This window comes from Panicum virgatum, chromosome 9K, assembly GCF_016808335.1.
Source record: "Panicum virgatum strain AP13 chromosome 9K, P.virgatum_v5, whole genome shotgun sequence".
Lineage (NCBI taxonomy): Eukaryota > Viridiplantae > Streptophyta > Magnoliopsida > Poales > Poaceae > Panicum > Panicum virgatum.
This window is the reverse complement of record NC_053144.1, coordinates 5,300,356-5,313,506: the sequence shown is the minus strand read 5'-3', so window position 1 is coordinate 5,313,506 and position 13,151 is coordinate 5,300,356. Positions and strand designations below refer to the sequence as shown.

The following is a 13,151-nucleotide window of genomic DNA, read 5'->3' as shown; positions in this document are numbered from 1 at the left end:
GCCGAGCAGGGGGCAGGCGTCTGGTCGCATGTACGACATGCGCGCTAGCCGGAACGCGTCGGCGCTCCGGCGAGCCCCAGCGTGCTGCGGACGCGGGGTGCTCGGTGTTCGCGCACAGGCTCAAGGCCGGAGCTCCGGCGAGTCGAGGCGCCGACCGGGGTGGACGGTATTTCAAATACCGTCCGCCCTGGGTCTTTTAGACCGTTAGATCAGACTCGTACGGTGGAGATCGGGCGCGTGTCCCCTCGGAGAAAACTGGAGGACTCAGGCCCGCGCGGGAGCTGGATGGCATGCCGGCATGGCGCTAGCCCCCCATGCCGGAGGCCGGAGGTCCAGGCCAGCGCAGTGGAGCACGCCCGCGGGCTCGCCGGTCGAGGGCGCGGCGAACTTCGATTCGCCGCCGCTTCCTTCGAGAACAGCGCCCGGACGCCGTCGCGAGCTCTTGTCCGTGCAGGCGTCCATGGGGCCGATCGACGGCTTGCACCTCGAATTGCTGCGGGTTGCACTTGGCTTGGTGTTCAATTCATGGCCTATGCAAGCAGAGGCTTGAGGCTTCACGGAGGCTCGGCGTCCAGGAGGAAGGAGATGAACTCTCAAGTCTCAACTAAGCGATGGTCTGGTCGGAACCCGGCGGCGCTCCGTCGAGCTAGCTAGTCGAAGCGCAAGCGGACACCGGAGTTCTGGGGACGCCTGCTGCCGTTCGCAACTCCGAGCAGGAAACAGGCGTCCACGTTGCTTGCACGACGGAGATGGAAGGAGAGGGAAGCCAACGGCCGGGCGGCACGTAAATGCCGAGCCGGGGTGGACGGGGGGTGGACGGTATTTCTTCTCAACCGTCGGATAGGAGTTGTACGGTCCAGATCGGGCGCTTTTTTTTTTAAAAAAAACAAAAAGATCCGGAGGGGTTGCTTTGCTCTAGGCGGAGTCGGTCGTCCTCGTCATCAGCTCGTCCGCGATGGTGGTGGCCGGCGTGGTGGAGCACGTCCGCGAGCTCGTCGGTCGAGGACGCGGGGAACTTGGATTCGTCATCGCTTCCTTCGAGAAGAGCCATGGCGAGCTCTGGTCCGTGCAAGCGTCCGTTGGGCCGACGGCTATCACCTCGCCGCCGCCAGCGTGGGCTTTCTAGTTTCTACTGCTCAAGTTCCGTTGCCGCGCAGGACGAAATTGCACGGTGGCCCAGAGAGAGCGAACACAGCAATGGCTCAAGTTCCGGATCCGCCTTGATGTTGCTTGGATCCGTAGTGGCAGCTTCATGCTCCGGCGTGGCGGCCACCCAATCAACCTCGTCGGCGACAGGATGCCCATGGCGAGGCGGAGGCGGCGGCAAGTCCCTGAAGAAGGCTTCTCACGCAAGCCTGTCCGGCGACAGCTGGGAGGATCTGCGGCTGGGATTTTTTTTTTACTGTCAACGGGGGGAGAGGATCCCCACCTGATTGTATTGCCAAATTGCCCCAAATGGCTGAATTCAAGAAAGTTTTACAGTTGGCGAACACTTGCCAAAAGTGTCACCCACTCAACTCCAACACCAAACACGTTTTTTAGCTTATCTAGCCATTATGCAGCCTCGCGCACCAGGCCGCCACTACCCAGCGGTCTTCTTGGCGTAGTCTATGTTTCCATAGCTCTACATCTGCTCGGCAGGCCCTCAGCGTCTCTTGAATCGTCGCTCTTTCTCCCCGAAACACCACATTGTTGCGGCGTTTCCACAGCTCCCAACAGCACAGCAAGATGAAGGTACTGAAGTGCTTCTCTGGCATCGCCTGTGGTCGAGAGATCCGCAGAAGCACGCTATCTGTGTCGCTCGATGAGATGTCCATTCCCAGTTCTTCCCAGAAGCGGGCTGCAAACTCGCATTGCAATAGTATATGGGCGGTAGTTTCAGTTGATTCTCCACAGACCTCACATCTATCATCAGGCACAATCTTCCTTCTGGCTAGGTTGGCCCGGCATTGGAGTCGGCTTCTGTTGACAAGCCATCCGAAGAATTGAACACGGGGAGGTGCTCTACTTTCCCAGACAAAAGCCGCGCGGGCGTCCATGTTGTCACTGTGCGCCCACAATACTTGATACAGAGGCTTACTTAGCAACTTATTATTCTCATCCGCCATAGGGCAGTAGCGTTGGTCTCCTCCTTCCTGCAAGGTAACCTGCGAGAGTGCCGCCTGCAATTCCCTGAGTTCCTCCCTCGCCTGTGGCGTGAGCCTAGGCACTAGGCATGGCTCCACGCCTGCTTCCACCATGTCCCGGACGCTTGCTTCTGCATTCTTCACATGGCTGAACAGCACCGGGAACCTAGTGGCAAGATCGTCCTCCCCGAGCCAAGCATCTGACCAAAACGACGTGTCCCTCCCACTGACAACGCTGCAGGTGGTGATGGCTCTATATAGTGGCAGTAGTGCTCTCAACGCAATCCAGTGTTCCCCTTCTATGCTCCCTTCCATTGTGGCCATGCAAACTCGCTCCCTTGCCCAGCGTGCCCAGGAGGAGGTGGTCGCAGTGTGCAATCTATGAAGTAGTTTCAGCATGAGGCAAGTGTTCTGTGTCTGCAGGTCCTTGACCCCGAGACCACCCGCGGCCTTGTCCAGGCACACATCGTCCCATGCGACCAAGCACTGCGCGCCAGACGCCTCTTTCTCCCCGGCCCACAGAAACCCTCTTCTTTTCTTGTTCACTGCCTTGAGAGCCTTGAGAGCATGAGGCTGGGATTACATTGCCAAAGAAAATATAGAACACAAGTATCTATCAGGGAGCTATCCGCGCTGGGCAGGCGATAGCGCCACAGGATGGCCTCGCTCTTACAAGCTTGTAGGGTTTGCCGCAGTGACAATGTCTCTTGCCTGAATGTCTCTTGCCGCAGTTACAAGTTCGCGGAAATTGGCAGGAAGCTTTGGGCACGCGATGTGTGAGGAACCAGCCCAAGTCATTGTCCATTGATCAATTTGATTAGAGGGAACCAACCCCGGTAGTTCTTAGAATGTGTCATGAGCACCGTCCAGGATTTAAACACATTTCACGAGCACAACAGTAACACCATTACATAGGCACGTCCAACACATGCGATTATATTACAAAGCGGTTCAAAGTTTAATACAACAAGTCCTCAGAGTTTTTGCAGCGGAAAGTTCTACTACTAGCACTCCATACATATCGCAAAATAAGATGGTAACACTATATGCCGATAATGCCCTTCACATAGCCACCGGCCATCTACTCCTCACCCGCACCTCCGTCCGTGGGGTAAAAGTAGCCGAACACGGCCTCCGGCTGCGCATCACCTGCAACAACTTTAACGATAGCAACATGAGTACAAAAGGTACTCGCAGGACTTATCCAATATGGATATATAATATCCCGACCTCAAGAAAAATGCATTTGGTTAGTAGCAAGGATAGGGTACGGTATTTAACTTTTGCAAAAAGCATCTAACTTTGATCAAGTTGTAATAAACAAAAGACAGAGTATCTATGATCTCTAAAGCATGCATCAAACAATTGCATAAGTAAGGTGTTCATAAATCATAAACTCAATCTTCCATGAACTTCCTCGGTAACTCTACGTTAAAGTCAAAGTACAAGAGCATGCTCAATGTCCGAGAGCGCGGCTATTGCAATAGATCGAAAACCTTGCAGGGGTGTACAACTTTTCCAACACGAGAACAAGACCAACGACCATACCCACGGCCAAGGATAAGTGTTGTTTCATGCCTCAATCTTTCGCACAAACACAACCGACTATGAGCGAACGGTTGAGAATGACAAGTGCACCGGAAACGCCAATCGCACTCCACCACAACTCGCACCGAATCCGATCAAGGCAAGGTGTGACTTATGCTAGTTGGCTTGCCGTTCCATTATATAGTATGTGGTTTGTACGGAAAGGTGCTCAAGTATCAAAGCGATTACGCATCGATCCTTAATCAACTCAATCAAGACTAACCATGTGAGCTCCATCCCAACATGGCCCTATCATACTTGCCCAAGTCCGAATCATCTTTTATATTTGCTCAACTTTTATCCATTCTTGACTAATCATATAAATTAATCAAACATCCTATAGCTCGCGAGTGGTGGTGACCTTGCCACCTCTCGTCTTGTACCGTAGCTAAGCATGTCTAAGCATACAGTTCGTGACACCTATTCAAGCATACTCATCTAAAGATGATATCCTATAGCTCGCGATTTAGTCAGAGAGCATGTTTTCACCCAACACGGTCTGTCTTGAGTCTCGACGGGAGTAGAGTCTCCAACGATCTCCGGTTCAAGCTCCTCTTGCTCCGGCGTCACGGTCTCTACACGAGTGCAATGATGCATGATAAATAAATATGCCATGAATGATTGACATGGTATGCAAATGGTATGAGAAGGTATGATTTAACATTGCAAAACTATGATAAAAGGGGCTAGACATGTAGTACATATGTGGATTAATCATAGCTAAGTGTAAGGGTAAAGAACAACTAAATGCGGACCGTCCGGCTTGGGAGAAGCGGACCGTCCGGCTCTAAACGGCGGACCATTTGGCGGACCGTCCGCCGGTCAGGTACGGACCGTGTTGGGTGAAAACATACTCTCTGACTAAATCGCAGACCGTCCGCGTGGGATGAGCGGACTGTCCTGTCTGAACGGCGGACCGAGTGGCGGACCGTCCTCCGGTCAGTCTCGGACCATGCTGGGTGGAAAACATGCTCTCTGACTAAATCGCGGACCGTCCGCGTGGGATGAGCGGACCGTCCACCTCTCAATTTGTGAAAGGCTAAGAATCGTGCAGAGTCTCTGTTGGTTTTTGTCAGGAGCTGGCGGACCGTCCGGCCATGTCGGGCGGACTATCTGCGACACGGCGGAGGCTCACCGGCGAGTTCGCCGCCGGCGATTCCGGCCACGGTTTGGGGTGGGGTTTGATCCTAGAGGTTTCTGGAAGTCTAGAGAGTTCACTTTAGTAACTAAATCTCACATGCATTAGGGTTTCGAAGCTCTAGGTCAACAATGGTGATTGGGCTCTAGGTGAGTTCTTGGCTTCAAATCCTAGGGCAATGGGGGATGGATCGGGGAGGGGAAACACTCATCGGCGTCGATTAGGATACCGGCAAGGGCTTCAAGGCGACGGGGAAGGCTTGGAGTAGCTCGGGGTCGTCTTCCTTACTTGGGGCTTGAAGGAGGAGATGGAGTAGAAGAAGAACTCGTTGGGGGGGAGCTCCTCCCCAAGGAAGAAGAGGAGATCGGGGCGGTGTAGCTCGTCGGCGTCGTCTCTTGGCGTTCTCCGGCGATGCTCCGGCGAGGTAGGGCTTCAATGGCAAGAGAGGAGGAAGGGGAGCTCCTCCATGGGTTAGCTAGAGAGAGAAGTGTTTGGGGAGAGTGGGAGGGAGAGAGAGGGCTGGGAGATGGTTCCCAGGTGAAGAGGGGTCGGGCTGACGAGTGGGGCCCGAGGGTAGGACGTGGCGCCCAGACTCTGCGCGCATGACATGCACCAGAGATGCACTGGCGGACCGTCCGCGAGTGATGCGCGGACTGTCCGCGGATAGGGTGACGTGGTAGTGAATTCGATGTGCCCGAGGTGAACCGTGGTCGGCCACGTGGCAAGGTCGCAGACCGTCCGCCGTATAGGGGCGGACTGTCCGCCACTACCAAAATAGTGGATTAGCCTAAGGTTTAACTCTCTCCTTAATTGCGAGTTAATTATGCTTAATGTTTTAAGATGCACATGATGACATATTTAACTAGTTAATCAACATAGGGCTGATACACGATGCTTGAGAATGAGAACGCACGGGAATGAAGCGTGCGGTAGGAGAAAGACAATGGGGGAACTCTGGTTCGTTGGGTGCCAGGTTTTGGTATTGGCGAGAAGCATCGGTTCCAGCTGCTACTGCTTTAATTTGGGCCCCGCTGCCTACTTCTGAACCTGCTGAAGGAAGGTTTGTCCGTGAACTTGCCCATTGCCTATATCTCAGCGGGGCTGTGTCTCCCCCGCCTTCTCTGATTACACCTCGCGGCCAACAGCTGTTCAACTGTTCTGAAGACTGAACATGCAGAGTGCAGACCGCTTCTTCTAAAACACCGGCACTCTGTCAATGTCCATGCCTTCATTTGAACGTGGTACCCAACAATCTCATCCAGTGAGAACCCGAAATGATTGGCATAATCAATCGTGCAGTCCGATTCAGTAGCCATTCCCCCTTGTTTTTTCTCACTTCTTTTTTTTCATTTCTTTTTTTGTCCCATAGACTTCTGTAATTGGGCTGTGATTTCTCACAGTCCCTAGCTTTGTCTGTTTTTTTTCTTATCTTCTATTATTTTATTATTTGGCCATCAAAAGGAATCTCCACGTTCGCTCTCAAGACCTAGAAATTCTCACGTTAATCGAAGAAAAAAATTACCCAACACTGCCATTATGATAAAAAATGGTCTAAAATACCCCTATGTTAATTAAAAAATATCCACCATTACTATTATTGAATAATTAAAATAAAAATACCCATAGCTAGGAGATTTTGTATTGATAGCATGAGTCACCTAGCTAGGAGACAACATTATATATATCATCACGTGTCCATATGTAAGGAACATGGCACCTTTTATGCCATTTCAAGTGATTTTGGTGATCGAATGACAACACAACACTTGGACTAATATGATTGTTAAGATGATTATTCTCAGGCTTTTAGGTTTAAGTGATGACAAAGAGAAAGAGAAGATAGGCGTAGCAAGGCCCGAAGGCCCGGTTAGCGGACGGGGGTCGAGGGGGAGCCGCCCCTCGCGGGTCTCAGGGCAGCGCCCTGAAAGCTCTTCGGATCAGGAGCACCGGAAGAACCGACGTCAAGGGCATCAGTCCATCCGACGCTTGTCGGAAGAACCGGCGCTATGAAGTTTGGTGCAGAAGGGAATCGAAGCCAAGTCAGCCTATAGGCACCGGTTGAACCGTCGGGTCAAAAAGGGGCATCGGTGCATTGGGCGTCCTATGTTTCAGAGACTATGTCAAGAGCCCAGGAGAAGTTTTTTCAGCACCGGTTCAACCGACGGAGCATTAGAGTATACCATCGGTGCAATGACGTCAGCGCCCAGGAAAGATCCTTAAGCACCGGATGAACCGGTGATGCATCGGAACAAAGCATCGGTTCAACCGGTGGTCACTGCATCAGCTGTCAGGACTTCAACGGCTACTTCGGTTTATGAGTGACCGGAAGAACCGACGCTACCCCTGCCAGAGGCATCGGTTCTTCCGGTGATATGCAGATTTTCAGCTGACCGTTGGAGCAACGGCTACAAGACTTGGTGGCCTATATATACGCCTCACCCCGGCCATTTGAAGCTTGCTGGAGTTGCTGGACATCCCACACACACCCAAGAACATCTCCAAGCCATACAAAAGCATTAAGATCATATCATTAGCCCTTAGCACACTTTGAGAGTGTTGTGTAAAGGATTAGCTCTTAGTGAGTGAGTTTGCAAGGCTTAGAGCCTTTGTGCTGTGGTTCTCTAGTGAACCAAAACAAGAGTTTGGTGCGCCGGCACCTTGGAACGTGAATCTCACCGGCAACGTCATCGACCCTCCGACTTGGTATGGAGCGACGACGACATCTTTGTGCGGGGGACGTGGAGACCCCCATCCTTTGTGGAGAAGCTCCTTAGTGGAACCCGGGGCCAAGGTGACCGTGATTGTGTTCACGGAAGAGACTTGGTGGCCGAGTAGCTATACTCTTAGTGAGTGCTACAACAACGTGGATGTAGGTGTGCCTTTGTGGCTAACCGAACTACGTGATAAACACCCGCGTCAAGAGTTTGCTATCTCCTATCTCGTTCTTTAAGCTTCCGTATTTCATACTAGCAATTTGTATGCCTTTACTTTCATAGAGTAGTTTTTTGATAGGAAAGGCTATAGGTTGCTAAACTCTTTTGGGATAGGGGTTTCACACTAGAACAACCTAGTTGCACATCTAGATAGCATGTTTTAGTTTAAGTTTTGTGCAAACTAGTTGGAACCATAGGTCTAAGTTTTTATTAGTGCCTAATTCACCCCCTCCCCCTCTTAGGCTAGAGCACCCGATCACTTTCATCATATATAGGAGATATATCTACTTATTTTAAATATTTTGATGACATCAGCGGCCGCGTCTCGATAGTGCAGTTTTGTCCCAGTCACGCAGAACCAAGCAGGACATCCACGGCCACCACGGCGATTGCCATCCGAACCACCGCTGTTTGATCGGCCGTGATTCCTCGAAGGTGTTTCAACCACACAGCCTCTCAGGTGCTTGATTCTGGCGTCTTGAAGTCATAGATTGATTTCTCTTCGACGCCTGCATCTTGCAATCATTGGTTGATTAATCTCCCCAGCGTCTTCCAGTCTTCACAAAAAAGTGTAATCTTATATATAAAAAAATAGCAGCACAAGTAACAAATAGAAAAAATAAAAAATTACAAATGTAACACTTGAGATGGTAACATCTAGCCGCGCAAATGCGCGAGTGGCTTGCCTAGTTATCTTATTATTTGGCCAATAAACGTAGCCTCCACGTTCGCTCTCAATGTCTAGAAATTCACGTTCGCTCTCAATGCCTAGAAATTCTCACGTTAATCGAAAAAAATAGAAAAATAAAAATTAGCCACCACTGCCATTACAGTAAAAATTAGCATAAAATACCCCTGTGCCTAATTAAAAATCACCCACCAATTCCATTATGAAAAATTAAGTATAAAATACCATTTAGCTATGTATCAGTTACAAATATATACTATTAATAGAAACTAAAGTTAACAACAGTCAATCAAAATAAAATGAAAATAAGAATGATTATCTGCATAATATTATTAAAGCTCAACAAATCAAATTGTTATTATAGGTAGATCATAGTTGAATTGTTTTAATCAACAATAAGACATAATTAATGATAATGAACAGAATGATGTATGGCAAAAGAAAATAGTATAACCTTTAAGTAAAGTCACAACGACATGCAAATTTTTGAATTTTCAATACTAGCCGCGCAAATGCGCGGACTATACACCTAGTTATATATAGTATCCAGTAGGGGCATCTTGCCCCTCCTGTTTCTTCAAAAAAAAAAACACGTACCTGAGCTTCTTTCTCCTATCTTGGTCTGCAGGTACTTGAGCTGCTCCTAGTCTGTAATGATCGATGAAGCTTTGAGGGAGAGCAGGAAGAAACAAGCTGATTGTCCTGCATTTGGTCTGTCAGTATTGGTTGCCGGCTGCCAAATAGGTAGACAACATGTCATCAGTGACCAAAACTCTGAAGAAGAAAGCAACTAAAGACCAGCAGGACAATGCAGAGCAACTGACAGAGACGAACCCTGCTCGGCGCGGCCGCGCTCTGGTGAATGTGAATGGCGAGTTGGCGACCGGACATCCTGATCGGCCGCACCCTCCTCCGAGCACTGTGAACAGAGCGTCATCGCTGACCGTCGAGCCTGGGATGCTGTTGCAGGCTTGCAGCCTTGTTGCCGGCCGGAAGTCGACGAGCAGACCAACAGGTCGTTCGTGACGGCAAGCGGCCACGCGCCACGCTCCGACTGTAACACCCCAGTGTTTAACTGGGCCTGGATAATCCGGATGGGAGCCGGATGTTCCGGACCTGGCCATGTACGGCTGTTTCACCTACTCCGTCGCCGGTTGCCGCAACGTGCCGGCCGTCGAGCCATTCCCCGGTCATTCCCGTACGTCGCATTGAAGCCAAGCACTTCCCCTTCACCCACCCCGTGCGCACTCTCTCTCCCTCGCTCAACTCGCTCTCCTCCTCCGTCCAGACGCCATGGGCGGAGCGTGAGCGACTCGCGTTCGCCGATCGAATCCGTGAGCTCCTCTCCATGGATTTCAAATCCACTGCACCCAAAGCTGGACCACCTCTCTAGCTCCCTCCTCAACCCCTCCAGCCACAGCCATGACCCTCACCTCGCCGGGAATCCCGAATTCCCCAGCCGTCAGTTCGAGTTTCGCCCAAACTCGACCTCACCGTGGAACTCCATCGTCCGGCCGCCCTGTTTTGACTCCTTGCAACCGGAGGTTTCCCACCACCTCCTCCATCTTCCCCAACCCCTGGCCAAGCTCCTCCTCGGCCCAATCGACGGCAATCGAAGCTCCTCCGGCCGTTCACCATTGGAGCCGCTCAAAGCTTGAGGCCGCCATCGATCAGCTCCCTCCGGCCGTTTCTCCTCGCCCCGGACCCCAAGAATCGACTCCCCGGTGAGCCCTCAACCTTCCCCACCCATTTCCCCCAAAGCTTCCTCGCCGGAGCGCCGCCGCACGCCTTGCGCGCGCCGCCGTCCTCTCAGGTCCGGATCATCCGGCCTATAGTCGGATCATCCGGCAACTTCCAGTGACAAAAAGTATTGTTGGGCCGGATCATCCGGCCTATGGGCAGATCATCCGACCCTGGGAACTTTTCAGCAATCCGAAGCCAAAACTTTCTGGTGATGGTCGGATCATCCGGCCTTACTTCAGATCTCCGATCAGCACAGACCTTTAGCGTTTGTAAAATACGTAGAAAATTATAGAAAAATAGGAGAAAAAAGCAAAATCTGTTTTGTTAACTTCGTATTTTTATGCTCTATAGGATAGAGCCATGGATGGTATTATTTGACAACTTTTTCCATACAATTTTTGTTTATGCTAAGTAAAGACCTTTATAGCTTGATAAATGCATAATAGAGAGTTAGAATCATGCATGCATTTCTCATATCATATGCATACGTGTAGAAGCTGTAGCGGAGAAGGTTGTCTACGAGGTGGTTGTGGAGCCACAAGAGCCATTAGAGCAGGCCCAGCAGGAGGAGAGGCGTGAGACCCCGGCCAAAGGCCAAGTTCACCCCAGTGTAGAGCAGCAGCCAGAAGGCAAACCCCGGTGCATGTCCTACTATTTCAACCAATGAATCATTATATATGATTATTACTTGTGAAACCTTAGATGCATGATCCCTAGGTTTCTCTGGGCCTTGTACTAGTATGGATAGGTCGGTAGCACTGCTATGCTTAATAGGGCTCGATAGAAGTCGAGTGATTTTTCTGTCACTCACGAGATATATGATGTCTTTATATTACATTATATGGTTTACTATATTCAAGATGGAATGAATGGGAATTGGAGACTGGACCGGGAATCATGATGATGTATAGGTATGGCAGCAGGACAGGGTTCCTGGGTGCCTTAGCTCCGTCTGTGTCAATTAAGGACCGTTCCGTTGTCGGCTGTGCTGATCGGGGATTGAATTGTACTAACTGCATGCCGGGAGTAGGAGGTAGTCAAAACCGGTAAGCCTAGTACTGCCTCGCGTCGAAAGTACAGAACTTCATCACCACCCCTTAGGGCGAGTCAGTAGTCGCGGAGAATTGGGGATGCATGTGTTTACTTTTGGTGGTCTCTCATTGAGCTCGACTGACTATATGTAGGTGGGGCGGTTCTGTAGTTCGAGGCGGGGAGGGGAAGGGTTGGTGCGTGTGGTCCGACGGGGCTTATACGTGCCGTGTTGGTTAGGTCCACCTTGCAAGGTTAAATAGGATCGATTCGCCGTGTCTCGCGGTTATGAGAGCCTTGATCTCTTGGTCACATCGTAGAAAGGAAATGGAGAAAAAGGAGATTTGATGCAATGAGGGCTGATGTTATTTAATTAATGGTTTACTCAACCTGATTATTGTAGATTAGTAAATCTATTGATATAAATGGGAGATAAAATTTAGAAAATAAGGACGCACTTCTAGTGCTTTTCTGCAAAACAAACCACTAGCTAAAAAGCTTTGCATGTCTAGATACGTGGGCTAAGTATACCCACTGGTCGGGTAAGTCTTGCTGAGTATTAGTTGCTCAGGGTTTGTTGCCCCCAAATTATTTCAGGACCCCAGGACGTTGACTTCTGCCCCTGCTGTGCCAAGTTCGTCTGCCGTGATGCAGAGGGGTGGCAGGTTGTGAAGAGATACCCTTAGGTTGGGGCGTCAGTTGGGTTGCACATTTGAGGGCCGAGTTTGCAGCCCTTAGTTTTTGCGTGGACCGGTCTGACCACCCTCAGTTTTTGCGTGGACCGGTCGGACCGGTCAGTGGACCGGTCTGACTGGTAGGGGGAGTTATGGTTGTGGCGACCGGTCTGACCGGTTGAAGGAACCGGTCTGACCGGTTGGACAAAGACAGTGATGGTGGTAGTAGTGTAGATGTAGGTTCTTTCCCTTTTGATCTGTGGCTGCATCTTTTGTAAAGTTGTAAATTATGTATGTATAATTGAACCCGGTCTGTAAAACTTAATGTTTCATGGCGTGTTGTATTTGTGTATTTTCAAGTAACTGTCATGCTTGTACCATCTGCGCCCACCTTCGCGCGGGACTACCGGTGTTGTTTCAATAGGGCCGTGGGCTGAGAAAGAGCCGTCAAATTAAATTATTAAGTTAATGCGCCCGATGTGTTCAAATGACGGCCATTACGCTTAATTTAGAGTTTTAATTTGGCGGTTCCATCACACCGACCACCCGACTATGATCGACTTCCTCGGACACCGCCGGAGCCCAGAATCCGGCAGAGAGAGTGCCGGAGCAGCGACATCCAACAGCGCCGTCGCTGCCGCTTGCTCCGTCGCCGCGCCATGCTCGCTCCATGATTCACGCGGTCCGTTCAGTCGAGGGAGCCAGGCAGGAGAACGACCAAGTCAAAGTACAATCCTTTAAATCTGGGCTGCAGGTGCCTGATCTGATGGCTGACAGGGGCCAAGGGATGGACGGTAAATGAAACACCGTCCACCCCTGGCACTTGTGCGTCCTCTCCTCCGTCCTCCGGTCACCGCCGCGGTCCATTGATCCCTGGAACGCCGGAAGGAGGGACGAAGACGACGCGGCGTGACTGCTGGTGAGGTTCCGACGACCGACGAGCGGCGGGCAAGGACCTGCTCGCTCTTGGCGCCGCGCGTCGACGTTAGCGGCAGTGGAGCAGTTCCTGTGGGCGCTCGTTCCCGGTGGCGAACACTGTTCACCTCAAGGTACTCTGGCGTGTGCCAGCGAGACTGGAAACAGCGGCCACGACGGCGATCTACGGCGCTGTCCAGCTCCAGCCAATGTGCACGGTTGCGATAGGTGGAAGACGAACGTCTGTACATTTCTACTGTCCTTGTGCTCGAGGCGGAGGTACTACAGGATCCATGATGTTCCTTGAACTCAATACTT

The 13,151-nt window shown here is 51.0% G+C and overlaps 1 long non-coding RNA gene across 1 annotated transcript; it reads left to right on the top strand.

Annotated features, from left to right (window-relative positions):
* The first annotated feature begins 9,643 nt into the window (after positions 1–9,643).
* LOC120649587 lies at positions 9,644–12,303 on the top strand. Its single transcript, XR_005665302.1, has 3 exons — positions 9,644–10,196; positions 10,710–10,854; positions 11,842–12,303. It is a non-coding gene; the product is annotated as an uncharacterized LOC120649587 (long non-coding RNA).
* The last annotated feature ends 848 nt before the right edge of the window (positions 12,304–13,151 follow it).